A 19565-nucleotide genomic window follows, 5' to 3' on the forward strand; every position below is an offset into this window, starting at 1 on the left:
GCCTTTCACTATTCTACACATTTCAATGAGGTCCCCCCTGATTCTTCTAAACTCCAGCGAGTACAGGCCCAGTGCCGACAAATGCTCATCATAGGTTAACCTGCTCATTCCTGGGATCATTCTTGTAAACCTCCTCTTGACCCATTCCAGAGCCAGCACATCCATCTTCAGATAAGGTGTCCAGAATTGCTCACACTAGGTCGGCACGGTGGTGCAGCGGTAGAGTTACTGCCTAACAGCCCCAGAGACCCATGTTCGATCCTGACTATGGGCGCTGTCCATACGGAGTTTGTACATTCTTCCCGTGACCGCATGGGTTTTCTCCGGGTGCTCCAGCTTTTTCCTATATCCCAAAGACGTGCAGGTTTTTAGGTTAATTGGCTTACGTAAAATTGTCCCTAGTTTGTAGGATAGAACGAGTGTATTGTTGGTCGGCACGGACTCGGTAGGTCACAGGGCATGTTTCTACGCTGTGTCTCTAAAGTAAACTAAACTAATTTAAAGGTATTACCCCATTCATCTGTTTACTCAGAAACCCAGTTAGGTACAGTACACGTAGGAAAGAACTGCAGATGTTGGTTTAAATCGAAGATAGTCACAAAATGCTGGAGTAACTCAGCGGGACAGGCAGCATCTCTGGAGAGAAGGAATGGGTGACATCTCGGGTCAAGACCCTTCTTCAGACTGATGTCAGGGTTTTGTGTCTATCTTAGATACAGAACATCATGGACTATGTGGGGCAGATGGTAAAGCCAGAGTCCTGGATTCGATCCTGACCTCGGGTGCTGGCTGTGTGGGGTTTGGATTTCCTTTGTGTGCTCTAGTTTTCACCCACATCCCAAAGATGTGCAGGTTTGCAGGTTAATTGGACTTCTGTAAGTTGCCCCTAATGTGGGAGGAGTGGATGAGAAAGTGGGAATACATCGAACTTGCGTGAATGGGTGATCAGCTTTGACACACTGGGCCAGTAGGCCTGTTTCCTCACTGTATCATTAAATTAAACTAAACTGAACTAAATGAAACTAAACTACACTAAACTAAACTGGACTAAACTAAGTTAAATTAAACAATGCAATACTATGTATAGAACTGAATTCTGGGAAAAGAATAAAACAAAGTGTTGATGATGTTCAGGAAGTAAGGTCAATAGGTCACAAGTGATGGGAGCAGAATTAGGCCATTCGGCCCATCAGGTCTACTCCGCCATTCAATCATGGCTGACCTATCTCTCCCTCCTAGCCCCATTCTCCTGCCTTCTCCCCATAACCTCTGACATACTAATCAAGAATCTATCTATCTCTGCCTTTAAAATATCCACTGACTTGGCCTCCACAGCCGTCTGTGGAAAAAAGTCGTAAAAAAACCCAAAAAGAAAATAATAATCTGTTCATATTGCGGTTCAATATTCCCATGAGGAAATGAGATGTTTGAGTTATGAATTCCTTATGTCTCATATTTCCTACTCTGTGTAATACTCGGTGGAATTGAATGGAGTTACCACATTGTTGCAATTCTAACCATTCCATTTCTTTCTCCAAGTTATCTAATTTTTGTTTTAAATATATAAAAATGAAGTGGGGAAAAAAGTCATAGAGGCACTGACAATGTAAAGCCCTTTCTGAGATTCCCACATCCATGGCATAGTCTAACATGCAGTAACAAAATTATATTCTTTCCTGAATCTTGTACATTAACGGATTAAGGTAACATACAGTGTGGGGGGATTGGGGGTGGGGTGGTGAATGCATCTCGCAATCTCCCATCTGCTGTTCTCGGGCAACAGATGCTATCATTGTTTTTTAGAACGGTCCAAACATTGAATCAATCTGCAATTTTAGGAACCATAAATTAAGCATTTTACCAGTTTTGCCTAGAAAACATCAATCGATTGATGTTTTTGAAGAGAGAGTTAGATATAGCTCTTAGGGCTAACGGAATCAAGGGATATGGGGAGAAAGCAGGAACGGGGTACTGATTTTGGATGATCAGCCATGATCACATTGAATGGCGGTGCATGCCCGAAGAGCCGAATGGCCTCCTCCTGCACCTATTTTCTATCATATCATATCATATATATACAGCCGGAAACGGGCCTTTTCGGCCCACCAAGTCCGTGCCGCCCAGTGATCCCCGTACATTAACACTATCCTACACCCACTAGGGACAATTTTTACATTTACCCAGCCAATTAACCTACATACCTGTACGTCTTTGGAGTGTGGGAGGAAACCGAAGATCTCGGAGAAAACCCACGCAGGTCACGGGGAGAACGTACAAACTCCTTACAGTGCAGTACCCGTAGTCAGGATCGAACCTGAGTCTCCGGCGCTGCATTCGCTGTAAAGCAGCAACTCTACCGCTGCGCTACGTGTTTCTAAGTCATTTTACCAAATTTTGCATTGGATATGTCTCTTTCCCAGGGTGGATATATCAAGAACCAGGGGTCACAGTTTAAGGATAAGGGGGAAGTTTTAAGGTGAGAGGGGGAAATTTTAATGGATGTGTATGTGCAGGTCCATTTTTATTTTAGTGCCTGGAATACACTGCCTGGGATGGTCATGGTAGACAGCCAGAACCTTTTTCACAGGGCGTAAAACACAGGCAGTATGGTGGCACTGCCCAAGCAGCTGCAACTTACCTATGGTCCGTTTGTCTTTTTGTTGTTGTTGTTGTTTTTTGTCTTAATTGTAGTGTTTATATGTGATAGAAACATAGAAAATAGGTGCAGGAGTCGGCCATTCGGCCCTTCGAGCCTGCACCGCCATTCAATATGATCATGGCTGATCATCCAACTCAGTATCCCGTACCTGCCTTCTCTCCATACCCCCTGATCCCTTTAGCCACAAGGGCCACATCGAACTCCCTCTTAAATATAGCCAATGAACTGGCCTCAACTACCTTCTGTGGCAGAAAATTCCACAAATTCACCACTCTCTGTGTGAAAAAAAACTTTCTTATTAGAATTAGAGCACATGGTATTTGGGGTAGGGTACTGACATGGATAGAAAATTGGTTGACAGACAGAAAGCAAAGAGTGGGGATAAATGGGTCCCTTTCGGAATGGCAGGCAGTGACCAGTGGGGTACCGCAAGGTTTGGTGCTGGGACCCCAGCTATTTACGATATACATTAATGACTTAGATGAAGGGATTAAAGAAATGTTAGCGAAACGATGCAATCAGATACGCAATTTTGGTTTCGCATTGTTAGCGTGGCTCCGGATCTCATCATAAGGTCATAAGTGATAGGAGCAGAATTAGGCCATTCGGCCCATGAAGTCTACTCCGCCATTCAATCATGGCTGATCTATCACTCTCTCCTAACCCCATTCTCCTGCCTTCTCCCCATAACCTCTGACACCTGTATGGCGGCACTGCCCTAGCAGCAGCCGCTCACCTGCGGTCCATTTGTCTTTGTGTTTTTGTTGGGTTTTTTTGGTCTTAATTGTAGTTGTGATGTGGTGTTTTTGTGTTTGTGTACTATGTGTGTATGTGGGGGGGAGGGGGAAACTGTAACACTATAAATATGTGTCCCTTCAGAACGGAGACCCGACCTTTGTGTTCTGGGCCGTGTCTCCGTTCCTGCTGCGGCCCAACCATCGGCCCAACTCCTGGAGCTGTCGGCCTCCAGGGCTCTGGTTCGCAGAGCCCGCGGATCGCACTTACCACCACCGGAGCCGGCCGTCTTCGGAGGCTGCGGGAGCGGCTGCGACTCGCCCTAGGCTCGGGCCGCGTGGATGCCGACATCGGGAGCTCCGGCAGCGGCAGCGTGTCCGCCCGCCCCGAATCGCGGGGCATGGGGCGCGGACATTTCACCGTCCGGCGCGGCCTAGGATGGCCGCGGGATATTTCTCTGCTGGGCGGGGGCTTCAATGTCGGGAGCCACGACCGCCCCGACGTGCAGCAACAGCGGCAGCGACAGCGACAGCGTGTTCGCCCGCCCCGGATCGGACTTATCATCGGCGGAGCCGGCCGTCTTCAGAGGCTGCGGGAGCGGCTGCGACGCGACGCGCCTTGGGCTTGGCCCGCTGTGGACCGTCCGGTGCGGCCTGCAACCACAACAACCTGGCTGCGGGCGAGGCACAGCGGGAGAAGGGAAAGACATTGTGGCCTTCCATCACAGTGAGGAGAGGACTGGAGGAGACTCACTGTGATGGATGTTTCTTTGATGGATGTTTCTTTTTTGTGTGTTTTTTTGGGGTTGGGTGGTTCAAGTGCCTGTTTGATGTTTTTATTGTTGGACTGTGTTTTGGGGGGTTTTAGGGTGTGTGATTTGAATGCCTATTTAATGCTTCTATTGTTGGACTGTGTTTTGGGGGGTTTTTGGGGTTGGGTAATTTTGGGTGCCTGTTTAGTGCTTTTATTGTTGGACTGTGGGTGATTGAATTAACATTTTGTTCAAGATGGCCGCGCCGTTGTGTCTGGCTGCCTGCCACTGTATGTTTCTTTTTTTCCTAGTCAGATGTGCAGCACTTTGGTCAACGTGGGTTGTTTTTAAATGTGCTATACAAATAAATTGACTTGACTTGACTTGACTTGTATTAAGCAAGTATCTATCTATCTCTACCTTAAATGTATCCATTGACTTGGTCTCCACAGCCTTCAGTGGCAGAATTCCACAGATTCACCACCCTCTGACGAAAGAAATTCCTCCTCATTTCCTTCCTAAAGGAACATCCTTTAATTCTGAGGCTATGACCTCTAGTCCCAGACTCTCCCACTAGTGGAAACATCCGCTCCACGTCCACTCTATCCAAGCCTTTCACTATTCTACACATTTCAATGAGGTCCCCCCTGATTCTCCTAAACTCCAGCGAGTACAGGCCCAGTGCCGACAAATGCTCATCATAGTTTAACCTGCTCATTCCTGGGATCATTCTTGTAAACCTCCTCTTGACCCATTCCAGAGCCAGCACATCCATCTTCAGATAAGGTGTCCAGAATTGCTCACACTAGGCCGGCACAGTGGTGCAGCGGTAGAGTTACTGCCTAACAGCCCCAGAGACCCATGTTCGATCCTGACTACGGGCGCTGTCCATACGGAGTTTGTACATTCTTCCCGTGACCGCGTGGGTTTTCTCCGGGTGCTCCAGTTTTTTCCTATATCCCAAAGACGTGCAGGTTTTTAGGTTAATTGGCTTACGTAAAATTGTCCCTAGTTTGTAGGATAGAACGAGTGTATTGTTGATCGGCACGGACTCGGTAGGTCACAGGGCATGTTTCTACGCTGTGCCTCTAAAGTAAACTAAACTAATTTAAAGGTATTACCCCATTCATCTGTTTACTCAGAAACCCAGTTAGGTACAATACACGTAGGAAAGAACTGCAGATGTTGGTTTAAATCGAAGATAGTCACAAAATGCTGGAGTAACTCAGCGGGACAGGCAGCATCTCTGGAGAGAAGGAATGGGTGACATCTCGGGTCAAGACCCTTCTTCAGACTGATGTCAGGGTTTTGTGTCTATCTTAGATACAGAACATCATGGACTATGTGGGGCAGATGGTAAAGCCAGAGTCCTGGATTCGATCCTGACCTCGGGTGCTGGCTGTGTGGGGTTTGGATTTCCTTTGTGTGCTCTAGTTTTCACCCACATCCCAAAGATGTGCAGGTTTGCAGGTTAATTGGACTTCTGTAAGTTGCCCCTAATGTGGGAGGAGTGGATGAGAAAGTGGGAATACATCGAACTTGCGTGAATGGGTGATCAGCTTTGACACACTGGGCCAGTAGGCCTGTTTCCTCGCTGTATCATTAAATTAAACTAAACTGAACTAAAGGAAACTAAACTACACTAAACTAAACTGGACTAAACTAAGTTAAATTAAACAATGCAATACTATGTATAGAACTGAATTCTGGGAAAAGAATAAAACAAAGTGTTGATGATGTTCAGGAAGTAAGGTCAATAGGTCACAAGTGATGGGAGCAGAATTAGGCCATTCGGCCCATCAGGTCTACTCCGCCATTCAATCATGGCTGACCTATCTCTCCCTCCTAGCCCCATTCTCCTGCCTTCTCCCCATAACCTCTGACATACTAATCAAGAATCTATCTATCTCTGCCTTTAAAATATCCACTGACTTGGCCTCCACAGCCGTCTGTGGAAAAAAGTCGTAAAAAAACCCAAAAAGAAAATAATAATCTGTTCATATTGCGGTTCAATATTCCCATGAGGAAATGAGATGTTTGAGTTATGAATTCCTTATGTCTCATATTTCCTACTCTGTGTAATACTCGGTGGAATTGAATGGAGTTACCACATTGTTGCAATTCTAAGCATTCCATTTCTTTCTCCAAGTTATCTAATTTTTGTTTTAAATATATAGAAATGAAGTGGGGAAAAAAGTCATAGAGGCACTGACAATGTAAAGCCCTTTCTGAGATTCCCACATCCATGGCATAGTCTAACATGCAGTAACAAAATTATATTCTTTCCTGAATCTTGTACATTAACGGATTAAGGTAACATACAGTGTGGGGAGGATTGGGGGTGGGGTGGTGAATGCATCTCGCAATCTCCCATCTGCTGTTCTCGGGCAACAGATGCTATCATTGTTTTTTAGAACGGTCCAAACATTGAATCAATCTGCAATTTTAGGAACCATAAATTAAGCATTTTACCAGTTTTGCCTAGAAAACATCAATCGATTGATGTTTTTGAAGAGAGAGTTAGATATAGCTCTTAGGGCTAACGGAATCAAGGGATATGGGGAGAAAGCAGGAACGGGGTACTGATTTTGGATGATCAGCCATGATCACATTGAATGGCGGTGCATGCCCGAAGAGCCGAATGGCCTCCTCCTGCACCTATTTTCTATCATATCATATCATATATATACAGCCGGAAACAGGCCTTTTCGGCCCACCAAGTCCGTGCCGCCCAGTGATCCCCGTACATTAACACTATCCTACACCCACTAGGGACAATTTTTACATTTACCCAGCCAATTAACCTACATACCTGTACGTCTTTGGAGTGTGGGAGGAAACCGAAGATCTCGGAGAAAACCCACGCAGGTCACGGGGAGAACGTACAAACTCCTTACAGTGCAGTACCCGTAGTCAGGATCGAACCTGAGTCTCCGGCGCTGCATTCGCTGTAAAGCAGCAACTCTACCGCTGCGCTACGTGTTTCTAAGTCATTTTACCAAATTTTGCATTGGATATGTCTCTTTCCCAGGGTGGATATATCAAGAACCAGGGGTCACAGTTTAAGGATAAGGGGGAAGTTTTAAGGTGAGAGGGGGAAATTTTAATGGATGTGTATGTGCAGGTCCATTTTTATTTTATTTTTGCGCATGGAGTGGTGGGTGCCTGGAATACACTGCCTGGGATGGTCATGGTAGACAGCCAGAACCTTTTTCACAGGGCGTAAAACACAGGCAGTATGGTGGCACTGCCCAAGCAGCTGCAACTTACCTGCGGTCCGTTTGTCTTTTTGTTGTTGTTGTTGTTTTTTGTCTTAATTGTAGTGTTTATATGTGATAGAAACATAGAAAATAGGTGCAGGAGTCGGCCATTCGGCCCTTCGAGCCTGCACCGCCATTCAATATGATCATGGCTGATCATCCAACTCAGTATCCCGTACCTGCCTTCTCTCCATACCCCCTGATCCCTTTAGCCACAAGGGCCACATCTAACTCCCTCTTAAATATAGCCAATGAACTGGCCTCAACTACCTTCTGTGGCAGAAAATTCCACAAATTCACCACTCTCTGTGTGAAAAAAAACTTTCTTATTAGAATTAGAGCACATGGTATTTGGGGTAGGGTACTGACATGGATAGAAAATTGGTTGACAGACAGAAAGCAAAGAGTGGGGATAAATGGGTCCCTTTCGGAATGGCAGGCAGTGACCAGTGGGGTACCGCAAGGTTTGGTGCTGGGACCCCAGCTATTTACGATATACATTAATGACTTAGATGAAGGGATTAAAAGTACCATTAGCAAATTTGCAGATGATACTAAGCTAGGGGGTAGTGTGAATTGTGAGGAAGATGCAATAAGGCTGCAGGGTGACTTGGACAGGTTGTGTGAGTGGGCGGATACATGGCAGATGCAGTTTAATGTAGATAAGTGTGAGGTTATTCACTTTGGAAGTAAGAATAGAAAGGCAGATTATTATCTGAATGGTGAAGAGTCTGAAGAAGGGTCTCGACCCGAAACGTCACCCATGCCTTCTCTCCCGAGATGCTGCCTGACCTGCTGAGTTACTCCAGCATTTTGTGAATAAATTATCTGAATGGTGTCAAGTTAGGAAGAGGGGATGTTCAACGAGATCTGGGTGTCCTAGTGCATCAGTCACTGAAAGGAAGCATGCAGGTACAGCAGGCAATGAAGAAAGCCAATGGAATGTTGGCCTTCATAACACTGAAGCTTTAATCTGGATCAGCCACAACCTCGTCGAAAAGGCGAAAACATATTGAAGGATTATCCATGTTCTCCAGAGAGGATGCCTGTCCCGCTGAGTTACTCCAGCATTTTGTGTCTATCTTCATATTCACCATGTTCACCAGAGATGCGGCCTGACCTGTTGAGTTACTGCAGCCTTTGTGTTCCAAGATATATGTAGACAAACACGTGAGGAAATCCACCACTGTTATCTTCTCATCCATTTCTCTGTTGTCTATGGGGCTGTAAGCCACTTGGCTGCTGCTCTAGACTGCGTTTCACAGTGACTACAACTTAGAAGTATTTAATTGGATTGGGAACTACTTTGCAATAACCCATAGACATGAACGGCATTATTATCAATGCCTCTCTTTTTAATTAAGCAGCCTTGGTTCATTATGCCCCAAAGCAATTATTAAACTATCCCACAGAAATTGAGCTAATGCATGCTGTATGACATTAGTAATGCAGCTTATTAATTTGAAGTATTGTTTCTTCAGGGCAGCTTCGGGGAATAAATGCATCCTTGTGGTTATTATATCAGTGAAATGATATCTCACTTGTTGACAGCACAGCGGCGCAACTGGTAAAGCTGCCGTCTCACAGCGGCAGAGACCCGGATATGAACCTGATTGCGGCTGGTGTCTGTGCAGAGTTTGTACGTTCTCCTCGTGACCGTGTGGATTTCCTCTGGGTGTTCCGGTTTCCTCACACACCCCAGAAATGTGCAGGTTTGTAGGTGAATTGGCTTCGGTTATAGTGTAAATTAGACAATAGACAATAGGTGCAGGAGTAGGCCATTCGGCCCTTCGAGCCAGCACCGCCATTCACCGTGATCATGGCTGATCATTCTCAATCAGTACCCCGTTCCTGCCTTCTCCCCATACCCCCTGAATCCGCTATCCTTAAGAGCTCTATCCAGCTCTCTCTTGAATGCATTCAGAGAATTGGCCTCCACTGCCTTCTGAGGCAGGGAATTCCACAGATTCACAACTTTCTGACTGAAAAAGTTTTTCCTCATCTCAGTTCTAAATGGCCTACCCCTTATTCTTAAACTGTGGCCCCTGGTTCTGGACTCCCCCAACATTGGGAACATGTTTCCTGCCTTGAACGTGTCCAACCCCTTAATAATCTTATAAGGTCACTGAAAGGAAGCATGCAGTGAAGAAAGCCAATGGAATGTTGGCCTTCATAACAAGAGGAGTTGAGTATAGGAGCAAAGAGGTCCTGCTACAGTTGTACAGGGCCCTGGTGAGACCACACCTGGAGTACTGTGTGCTGTTTTGGTCTCCAAATTTGAGGAAGGATATTCTTGCTATTGAGGGCGTGCAGCGTAGGTTCACTAGGTTAATTCCCGGAATGGCGGGACTGTCGTATGTTGAAAGGCTGGAGCAATTAGGCTTGTATACACTGGAATTTAGAAGGATGAGGGGGGATCTTATTGAAACATATAAGATAATTAGGGGATTGGACACATTAGAGGCAGGAAACATGTTCCCAATGTTGGGGGAGTCCAGAACAAGGGGCCACAGTTTAAGAATAAGGGGTAGGCCATTTAGAACGGAGATGAGGAAGAACTTTTTCAGTCAGAGAGTGGTGAAGGTGTGGAATTCTCTGCCTCAGAAGGCAGTGGAGGCCAGTTCGTTGGATGCTTTCAAGAGAGAGCTGGATAGAGCTCTTAAGGATAGCGGAGTGAGGGTGTATGGGGAGAAGGCAGGAACGGGGTACTGATTGAGAGTGATCAGCCATGATCGCATTGAATGGCGGTGCTGGCTCGAAGGGCTGAATGGCCTACTCCTGCACCTATTGTCTATTGTCTATTGTCTAATGTCTATTGTTCTCATCTCGGTCCTAAAAGACTTCCCCCTTATCCTTAAACTGTGACGCCTTGTTCTGATGTAGTGTTTTTTGTGGTTGTGTACTATGTGTGGAGGGGGTGGGATCTGTAAAATTGTCTTCCGAACGGAGACCCGACCTTTGTTTTCTGAGCCGTGTCTCCGTTCCCGCTGCAGCCTACCACCGGCCAAACACCTGGAGCTGGCGGCCTCCAGCTGGGACCACCTGGGGCTCTGGTTCGCCGAGCCCGCGGACCAGACTCACCATCTGCGGAGCTGGATGCCTTCGGAGGCTGTGGTGGCGCCACGGGAGCGGTTGCGACTAGCCTCGACAGGGGAGACCGAAGTCTGGAAGAGCCGTAGTGGTCGGTGACTCCATAGTCCGAGGGACGGACAGAAGATTCTGTGGCAGCAGGAGGGACTTGAGGATGGTCTGTTGCCTCCCTGGTGCCAGGGTTCAACACATCACAGACCGGCTTCAGAAAATCCTAGTGAGGGAAGGCGATCAACCTGAAGTCGTTGTGCACGTGGGCACGAATGACGTCGGGCGGAAGAGGAAGGAGGTGCTACAGCGGGAGTTTAGAGAGTTGGGAAAAGCACTGAGAAGTAGGACGTCGAAGGTGGTTATCTCTGGACTGCTACCGGTACCTCGTGCTGGTGAGGCCAGGAACAGAGAGATAGAGGGTATGAATTTATGGCTGAGGGGCTGGTGCAGAGAGCAGGGATTTCGATTTCTGGACCACTGGGATCTCTTCTGGGCTAGGGGTGACTTGTACAAAAGGGACGGGTTGCATCTTAACAGCAGGGGGACAAACATTCTGGCAGGCAGGTTTGCTAGTGTGACACCTGTGGCTTTAAACTAAGTAGTGGGGGGGAGGGGTTAACAAATTGTGAATATGAAGATGAGGTAAAAGGGAATACAGGAGATATTGCAAAAGACTCTCGGAAGAATGGGAACAGAAGTTCTAGAGCGGAAAAGAAATTAAGGGCAGGGCCAATTGTGAACGATGTGAGAGAGGAGGTAAATACAGAAGTTAAAGTGTTGTACTTAAATGCGCGTAGTATAAAAAATAAAGTGGATGAGCTTGAGGCTCAGTTAGTCATGGGCAAGTATGATGTTGTAGGGATCACTGAGACATGGTTACAAGAGGACCAGGGCTGGGAACTGAATATCCAGGGGTACACAACGTATAGAAAAGACAGACAGGTGGGCAGAGGGGGTGGGGTTGCTCTGATGGTAAGGAATGATATTCATTCCCTTGCAAGGGGTGACATAGAATCAGGAGATGTTGAATCAGTATGGATAGAAATGAGAAATTGTAAGGGTAAAAAGACCCTAATGGGAGTTATCTATAGGCCCCCAAACAGTAGCCTCGACATAGGGTGCAAGTTGAATCAGGAGATAAAATTGGCGTGTCAAAAATGTAATGCTACTGTGGTTATGGGAGATTTCAACATGCAGGTAGACTGGGAAAATCAGGTTGGAAATGGACCCCAGGAAAGAAAGTTTGTAGAGTGCCTTCGAGATGGATTCTTAGAACAGCTTGTACTGGAGCCTACCAGGGAGAAGGCAATTCTGGATTTAGTGTTGTGTAATGATCCTGATCTGATAAGTGGACTAGAGGTAAAAGAGCCATTAGGAGGCAGTGATCACAACATGATAAGTTTTACTCTGCAAATGGAAAGGCAGAAGGGAAAATCGGAAGTGTCGGTATTACAGTATAGCAAAGGGGATTACAGAGGCATGAGGCGGGAGCTGGCCAAAATTGATTGGAAGGAGGCCCTAGCAGGGAAGACGGTAGAACAGCAATGGCAGGTATTCCTGGGAATAATGCAGAGGTTGCAGGATCAATTTATTCCAAAGAGGTGGAAAGACTCTAAGGGGAGTAAGAGACACCTGTGGCTGACGAGGGAAGTCAGGGACAGCATAAAAATTAAGGAGAGGAAGTATAACATAGCAAAGAAGAGTGGGAAGACAGAGGATTGGGACTCTTTTAAAGAGCAACAAAAGTTAACTAAAAAGGCAATACGGGGAGAAAAGATGAGGTACGAGGGTAAACTAGCCAATAATATAAAGGAGGATAGCAAAAGTTTTTTTAGGTACGTGAAGAGGAAAAAAATAGTCAAGGCAAATGTGGGTCCCTTGAAGACAGAAGCAGGGGAATTTATTATGGGGAACAAAGAAATGGCAGACGAGTTAAACTGTTACTTTGGATCTGTCTTCACTGAGGAAGATACACACAATCTCCCAAATGTTCTAGGGGCCGGAGAACCTAGGGTGATGGAGGAACTGAAGGAAATCCACATTAGGCAGGAAATGGTTTTGGGTAGACTGATGGGACTGAAGGCTGATAAATCCCCAGGGCCTGATGGTCTGCATCCCAGAGTACTTAAGGAGGTGGCTCTAGAAATAGTGGAAGCATTGGAGATCATTTTTCAATGTTCTATAGATTCAGGATCAGTTCCTGTGGATTGGAGGATAGCAAATGTTATCCCACTTTTTAAGAAAGGAGGGAGAGAGAAAACGGGGAATTATAGACCAGTTAGTCTGACATCAGTGGTGGGGAAGATGCTGGAGTCAATTATAAAAGACGAAATTGCTGAGCATTTGGATAGCAGTAACGGGATCATTCCGAGTCAGCATGGATTTACGAAGGGGAAATCATGCTTGACAAATCTACTGGAATTTTTTGAGGATGTAACTAGGAAAATTGACAAGGGAGAGTCAGTGGATGTGGTGTACCTCGACTTTCAGAAAGCCTTCGACAAGGTCCCACATAGGAGATTATTAGTGGGCAAAATTAGGGCACATGGTATTGGGGGTAGGGTACTGACATGGATAGAAAATTGGTTGACAGACAGAAAGCAAAGAGTGGGGATAAATGGGTCCCTTTCGGAATGGCAGGCAGTGACCAGTGGGGTACCGCAAGGTTCGGTGCTGGGACCCCAGCTATTTACGATATACATTAATGACTTAGACGAAGGGATTAAAAGTACCATTAGCAAATTTGCAGATGATACTAAGTTGGGGGGTAGTGTGAATTGTGAGGAAGATGCAATAAGGCTGCAGGGTGACTTGGACAGGTTGTGTGAGTGGGCGGATACATGGCAGATGCAGTTTAATGTAGATAAGTGTGAGGTTATTCACTTTGGAAGTAAGAATAGAAAGGCAGATTATTATCTGAATGGTGTCAAGTTAGGAGGAGGGGGAGTTCAACGAGATCTGGGTGTCCTAGTGCATCAGTCAATGAAAGGAAGCATGCAGGTACAGCAGGCAGTGAAGAAAGCCAATGGAATGTTGGCCTTCGTAACAAGAGGAGTTGAGTATAGGAGCAAAGAGGTCCTTCTACAGTTGTACCGGGCCCTGGTGAGACCGCACCTGGAGTACTGTGTGCAGTTTTGGTCTCCAAATTTGAGGAAGGATATTCTTGCTATGGAGGGCGTGCAGCGTAGGTTCACTAGGTTAATTCCCGGAATGGCGGGACTGTCGTATGTTGAAAGGCTGGAGCGATTGGGCTTGTATACACTGGAATTTAGAAGGATGAGGGGGGATCTTATTGAAACATATAAGATAATTAGGGGACTGGACACATTAGAGGCAGATAACATGTTCCCAATGTTAGGGGAGTCCAGAACAAGGGGCCACAGTTTGAGAATAAGGGGTAGACCATTTAGAACGGAGATGAGGAAGAACTTTTTCAGTCAGAGGGTGGTGAAGGTGTGGAATTCTCTGCCTCAGAAGGCAGTGGAGGCCAGTTCGTTGGATGCTTTCAAGAGAGAGCTGGATAGAGCTCTTGAGGATAGCGGAGTGAGGGGGTATGGGGAGAAGGCAGGAACGGGGTACTGATTGAGTGATCAGCCATGATCGCATTGAATGGCGGTGCTGGCTCGAAGGGCTGAATGGCCTACTCCTGCACCTATTGTCTATTGTCTATTGTCTATTGCCTTCGGAGGCTCCAAAGGTTTCTTCGGCCGCGGGCCGCCTGGATATCGGAAGGCTGCAGGCCCTGCCCTGGGTGGGGGCCGACATCGGGAGCTCCGGCAACGGCAGTGTCTTCGCCCGCCCCGGATCGCGGGGCTTGGGTTGGCCCACCGCGGACCGTTCACTGTCTGGCGTGGCCTGAAATAGGCCACGGGATTTTTCTCTGCCCAGATGTCGGGATCCCCGACCGCCCCGACGTGCAGCGGCAGCGTCTTCACCCGCACCAGATCGCGGGGCTTGGGTCGGCCCGCTGCGGACCTTTCACCGTCCGGCGCGGCCTGGAACGTGGCAACTTCAACAGCCTGACCGCGGGAGAAGACGGCAGGGGAAGGGAAAAGACATTCTGGCCTTCCATCACAGTGAGGAGGTGACTTGGGGAGACTCACTGTGATGGATGTTCCTCTTTTTTTTTGTTTTGTGTTGGTTTGTGATTGTGTGTGTGTAATTGTTTATTTCTATTGCTCTTATTGTTGGACTGTGGGTGACAAAATCGCGTCCAAAAGACTTGTTTTTTTGGATGACAATAAAGGTTATTCTGATTCTGATTCTGATTCTGATTCTGATATCAAAGACCAGAGTGCATGGCTTTCAGGTGAGAAGTTCAAAATTTAAAGGCGCAGGTTTTTTACACAGAGGGTGATGAGTGCCTGGAACGCACTGCTGGGGGAAGCGTTGGAGTCAAATACAATGGTGGTGTTTAAGTGGCTTTGAGATAGACATGGATGGGATGGAATGGAATACTTTATTGTCACACGTGACAAGGCACAGTGAAATTGTTTGCTTGCACACCCAATGTGTACAGATAGCAGCCACCACGGCGCTGACAAAGTTACAAAGCATGCCGGCTCCTCCTTTTGTTCTCTCACCCCCCCCACCCCCACCCACCCCACAGCTGTTCCCCCACGCCGGTTCCCCATTGTCCTTTGTTCTAGGTAGAGGCGAAACAGAGGGACAGAGAAACTATCGGAAGTTAGAGAAGTCAATGTTCATATCGCTGGGGTGTAAACTGCCCGTGAAATATGAGATGCTGTTCCTCCAATTTGCACTAGGCCTCACTTTGACAATGGAGGTGGCCCATGACAGAAAGGTCAGACTGGGAGTGGGAGGGGGAGTTGGAGTGCTCAGTTCTCCCACTGTCTTCCTGTCTCCTACTACATTCTATCTTTGTCCCACCCCCCTCCCCTGACATCAGTCTGAAGAAGGGTCTCGACCCGAAACGTCACCCATTCCTTCTCTCCTGTGATGCTGCCTGGCCCGCTGAGTTACTCCAGCATTTTGTGTCTACCTTCGATTTGAACCAGCATTTGCAGTTATTTTCCTACACATTAAATCCTACACATTTGAATCTACCTTTCCATTATATTATCGAAACACAGAATTAGCCTGTGACACAACAGAAATGTGTCCATAATATTTGGAAGCTTGGAGATATTTTCATGTTTAAATCATCGTGTTGTTTATACTTCTGGCAGCAAATGGCAACATCCTGAGGTTTGGCTCGGGAGAAAGTGCTTTGATTTGATACCACTGGGAGAGGTTGTGGTTTAGCAGCATCTCTTTCAAGAGGATTAAGCATGTTTTTAACCAGGTAAGATTTGCTGGGAAGAAACTGCCCCAGAATCTGGAGGTGTGCGTTTTCACACTTCTGTACATTTTCCCCGATGGGAGAGGGGAGAGGAAGGAGTGGCCATGTGTACGATCATGTTGCCAGGACTTGAGGACCTGAGCAGGGAGAGGTTGAGCAAGCTAGGACTTTATTCCTTGGAGCACAGGAGGATGAGAGGTGATCTTATAGAGAGGTGTATTGGATCATGAGTGGAATAGATAGGGTAAAAGCACAATCTTTTACCCAGAGTGTAGGAAAGAACTGCGGATGCTGGTTTAAATCGAAGGTAGATACAAAATACTGGAGTAACTCAGCGGGTCAGGCAGCATCTCGGGAGAGAAGGAATGGGTGACGTTTCGGGTCGAGATCCTTCTTCAGACTGATGTCAAAGATGTCCCGCCCCCTCCTCTGACATCAGTCTGAAAAAGGGTCTCGACCCGAAACGTCACCCATTCCTTCTCTCCCGAGATGCTGCCTGACCCGCTGAGTTACTCCAGCATTTTGTATCTACCTGGGGGAATTGAGAACCGGTGGAAATAGGTTTAAGGTGAGAGGGGCGGGAAGAGTTCACTCTATTTCTCTCGGCACAGATGACGCTTGGCCAGCTGAATATTCCCAGTATTTCCTATTTATATCACTATTTAAGTAACGTGAATAGATATTTTGGCTTCCCTTTCTGAGTTCGAGTTTGAGTTAAATAAGGTTATCCGTCCCCACATCTTGTTTTTCATTTTGATGTCAGGTTTGGTCCATGGTTGGATTTGCCCAACAATTCTATATCAAAATTTAATGTTTGCGGGATGCGGGAGGAAACCGGAGCACCCGGAGGAAACCCACGCGGTCACAGGGAGAACGTGCAAACTCCACACCCGGTCAGGATCGAAACCGGGTCTCTGATGCTGTGAGGCAGCAGGTCTACCAGTTGCACCACTGTGCTCTCCCCCCCCCCCCCCCCCCCCCCCCACCCCACAAAGGTACCACTGGTATCTTTTACGGATATGAAGATTTCAGGGAAGAAAATGTACACCGGAATTCCCCAGTGAACCCCCCAGAGTCAGGAGGAAAGGGTGGGGGAGCAGGGGATGCCAAGTGGTGGTGCCAAGGAGATAATCAGCATGGTCGTCAGTGGTGGAGGAGTCAGCAGTTCACAGTTGAATAAATGAACTGAGCATTAGGGTGGCACGGTAGCGCAGCGGTAGAGTTGCTGCTTTACAGCGAATGCAGCGCCGGAGACTCAGGTTCGATCCTGACTACGGGTGCTGCACTGTAAGGAGTTTGTACGTTCTCCCCGTGACATGCGTGGGTTTTCTCCGAGATCTTCGGTTTCCTCCCACACTCCAAAGACGTACAGGTATGTAGGTTAATTGGCTGGGTAAATGTTAAAAAAAAATTGTCCCTAGTGGGTGTAGGATAGTGTTAATGTACGGGGATCGCTGGGCGGCACGGACTTGGAGGGCCGAAAAGGCCTGTTTCCGGCTGTATACATATGATATGATATGATATGATATTGATGATTGAACATGGTCCATGTAGTCTTATATAATCTCCTCAGGCACCGAGCCGAAATTTAATGAAATATCGAGGCACCTCCAAACCAGTATTCTTGAGCAATCTGCTTTTGAATCCATATAAGGATTATAAGGAGGTGCCTCTCAAGAAATGGTCAAACGGGATTTTCCGCAAAAGCATCAAAGGCTCGGCTAGATGACGATTGACTTTTCAGTGACTTTCACGTGAAATCAAGGCTTCCCAGTTGTGTTGAAGTAGCGTAGCTGAGATGAAAGACCTGGTTGAAAATTACAAGCAGCTATCAGCCCGTGACGATCAATGAAGAACAAACACAAGGAGCTACCTGCATGAAAAATTACAGTATCTGTATTCTGAAGGCTAGCTCAGTTGTACTCCAGTGTTAAAAAAATGATCGCTCTTATGTAAGGCAAATCTTTTTTTATATCTGAAATGGATCTGGATCAGAATGAAACTCTTTTTTATGGTGGATTGCAGTAAATTGACCTCAATGTCAAATCGATTCAAATACAGACTTTATTATTCAAAGTGAAAGCTGAGGAATTATTACTTGAATTATTCTGAGCTACCTTTTTACTTTAGTCATTTTCCTCTGAATTTTCTATCCAGTTGGTGCTATTTCATCTTCAGAAACAATCAGTGTATACTGTAATCAAACACATGATTGCAATCGAGCCACCCACAATGTACAGATGCGTAATAAAGGAAATAATGTTTAATGCAAGATAAAGTCCAATAAAGTCTGATTCAAGATAGTCTGAGGGTCTTCAATGAGATAGGTAGCAGGTCAGGACCACTCTCTCGTTGTTGGGTAGGTTGGTTCAGTTGCCTGATGGCAGCTGGGAAGAAACTGTCCCTGAATCTGGAGGTGTGCGTTTTCACACTTCTATACCTTTTGCCTGATGGGAGAGGAGAGAAGAGGGAATGACCGGGGTGAGACTGGTCCTTGATTATGCTGCTGGTCTTGCCGAGGCAGTGTGTAGTGTAGATGGAGTCAATGGAAGGGATGTTGGTTTGTGTGATGGTCTGGGCTGCGTCCACAATTCTCTGCAATTTCATGCGGTCTTGGATGGAGCTGTTTCCAAACCGAGCTGCGATGCATCCCGATAAAATGCTTTCTTCGGCACGAGAGAGGTCGTGGGGCACAAACAATAGGATTGACATAGGATCGGTCTAAGTGGGTGGTTGATGGTTGTCACTGAGTCAGTGGGCCGAATGGCCTTTATCCATGCTGTATCTCTGGATGACACCCACCACCACCTCGTCTCCCCCAGAATCAAACATCCACTTCAATTGAAATAAGACCATAAGACATAGGAGCAGAAATAGGCCATTCAGCCCATTGAGTTTCTCTGCCATTCCATCATGGCTAATCTATATATTTTTTCTCAACCCCTTCTCCTGCCTTCTCTCCATAACCTTTGACGCACTTACTGATTAAGAGCCTATCAATCTCCGTTTTTAAAATACCCAACGATTTGGTCTCCAAAAAAAAAATATTTGTGACAATAAATTCCACAGACTCACCACCCTCTGACTAAAGAAATTCCTCCTCATCTACAGTTTAAAGGTACGTCCTTTTATTCTGAGTCTGTGCCCTCTGGTCCGAGATTCTCCGACTAACGGAAACATCCTCTCCACTTCCACTCTATCTAGGCTTCAGATGTTCAAGGTAGTTCAAGGGATTTTTCCAATCTCCTCCTCAACGGAGATGCGACCTTTTCCGTGTCGTATCTCCGTTCGCGCTACGGCCTAACACCGTGGAGTCGGCGGCCTCCAGCTGGGATCGACCTTGAAGACTCCGGTCGCAGGGCCTGGACTTACCATCTCGGAGGCTTCGGCCGTGGGCCCTGCAGACCGCAACATCGGGAGTTCGCAGGTCCCTGGCTGGCGACCGGCTTTCGGGAGCTCCAGCCGTAGCAGCTTCGACCGCCCCGAAGCGCGAGGTACGATCGACCCGCTCGCAGGCCCTTCATCGCCCTGCGTGGCTCGGCCGCGGCACTTTCCATCGCCCGGTGGGGGCTCAGGACCTTCATCGGCCTGCTCGGCTCGACCTGGGACTTTCCATCGCCCGGTGGGGGCTTCAAAAGTCGGGAGCCTCGACCGCCTCGTGGCGCCACGGGAGAAAAATGAGGAGGAGATAAGACTTTTCTTTGCCTTCCATCACAGTGAGGGTGTGCCTGGAGCAATCACTGTGATGGTTGTTTGTGTTAAATTGTAATTGTGTGT

This window comes from Rhinoraja longicauda, chromosome 9 (genome assembly GCF_053455715.1).
Source record: "Rhinoraja longicauda isolate Sanriku21f chromosome 9, sRhiLon1.1, whole genome shotgun sequence".
NCBI lineage: Eukaryota > Metazoa > Chordata > Chondrichthyes > Rajiformes > Arhynchobatidae > Rhinoraja > Rhinoraja longicauda.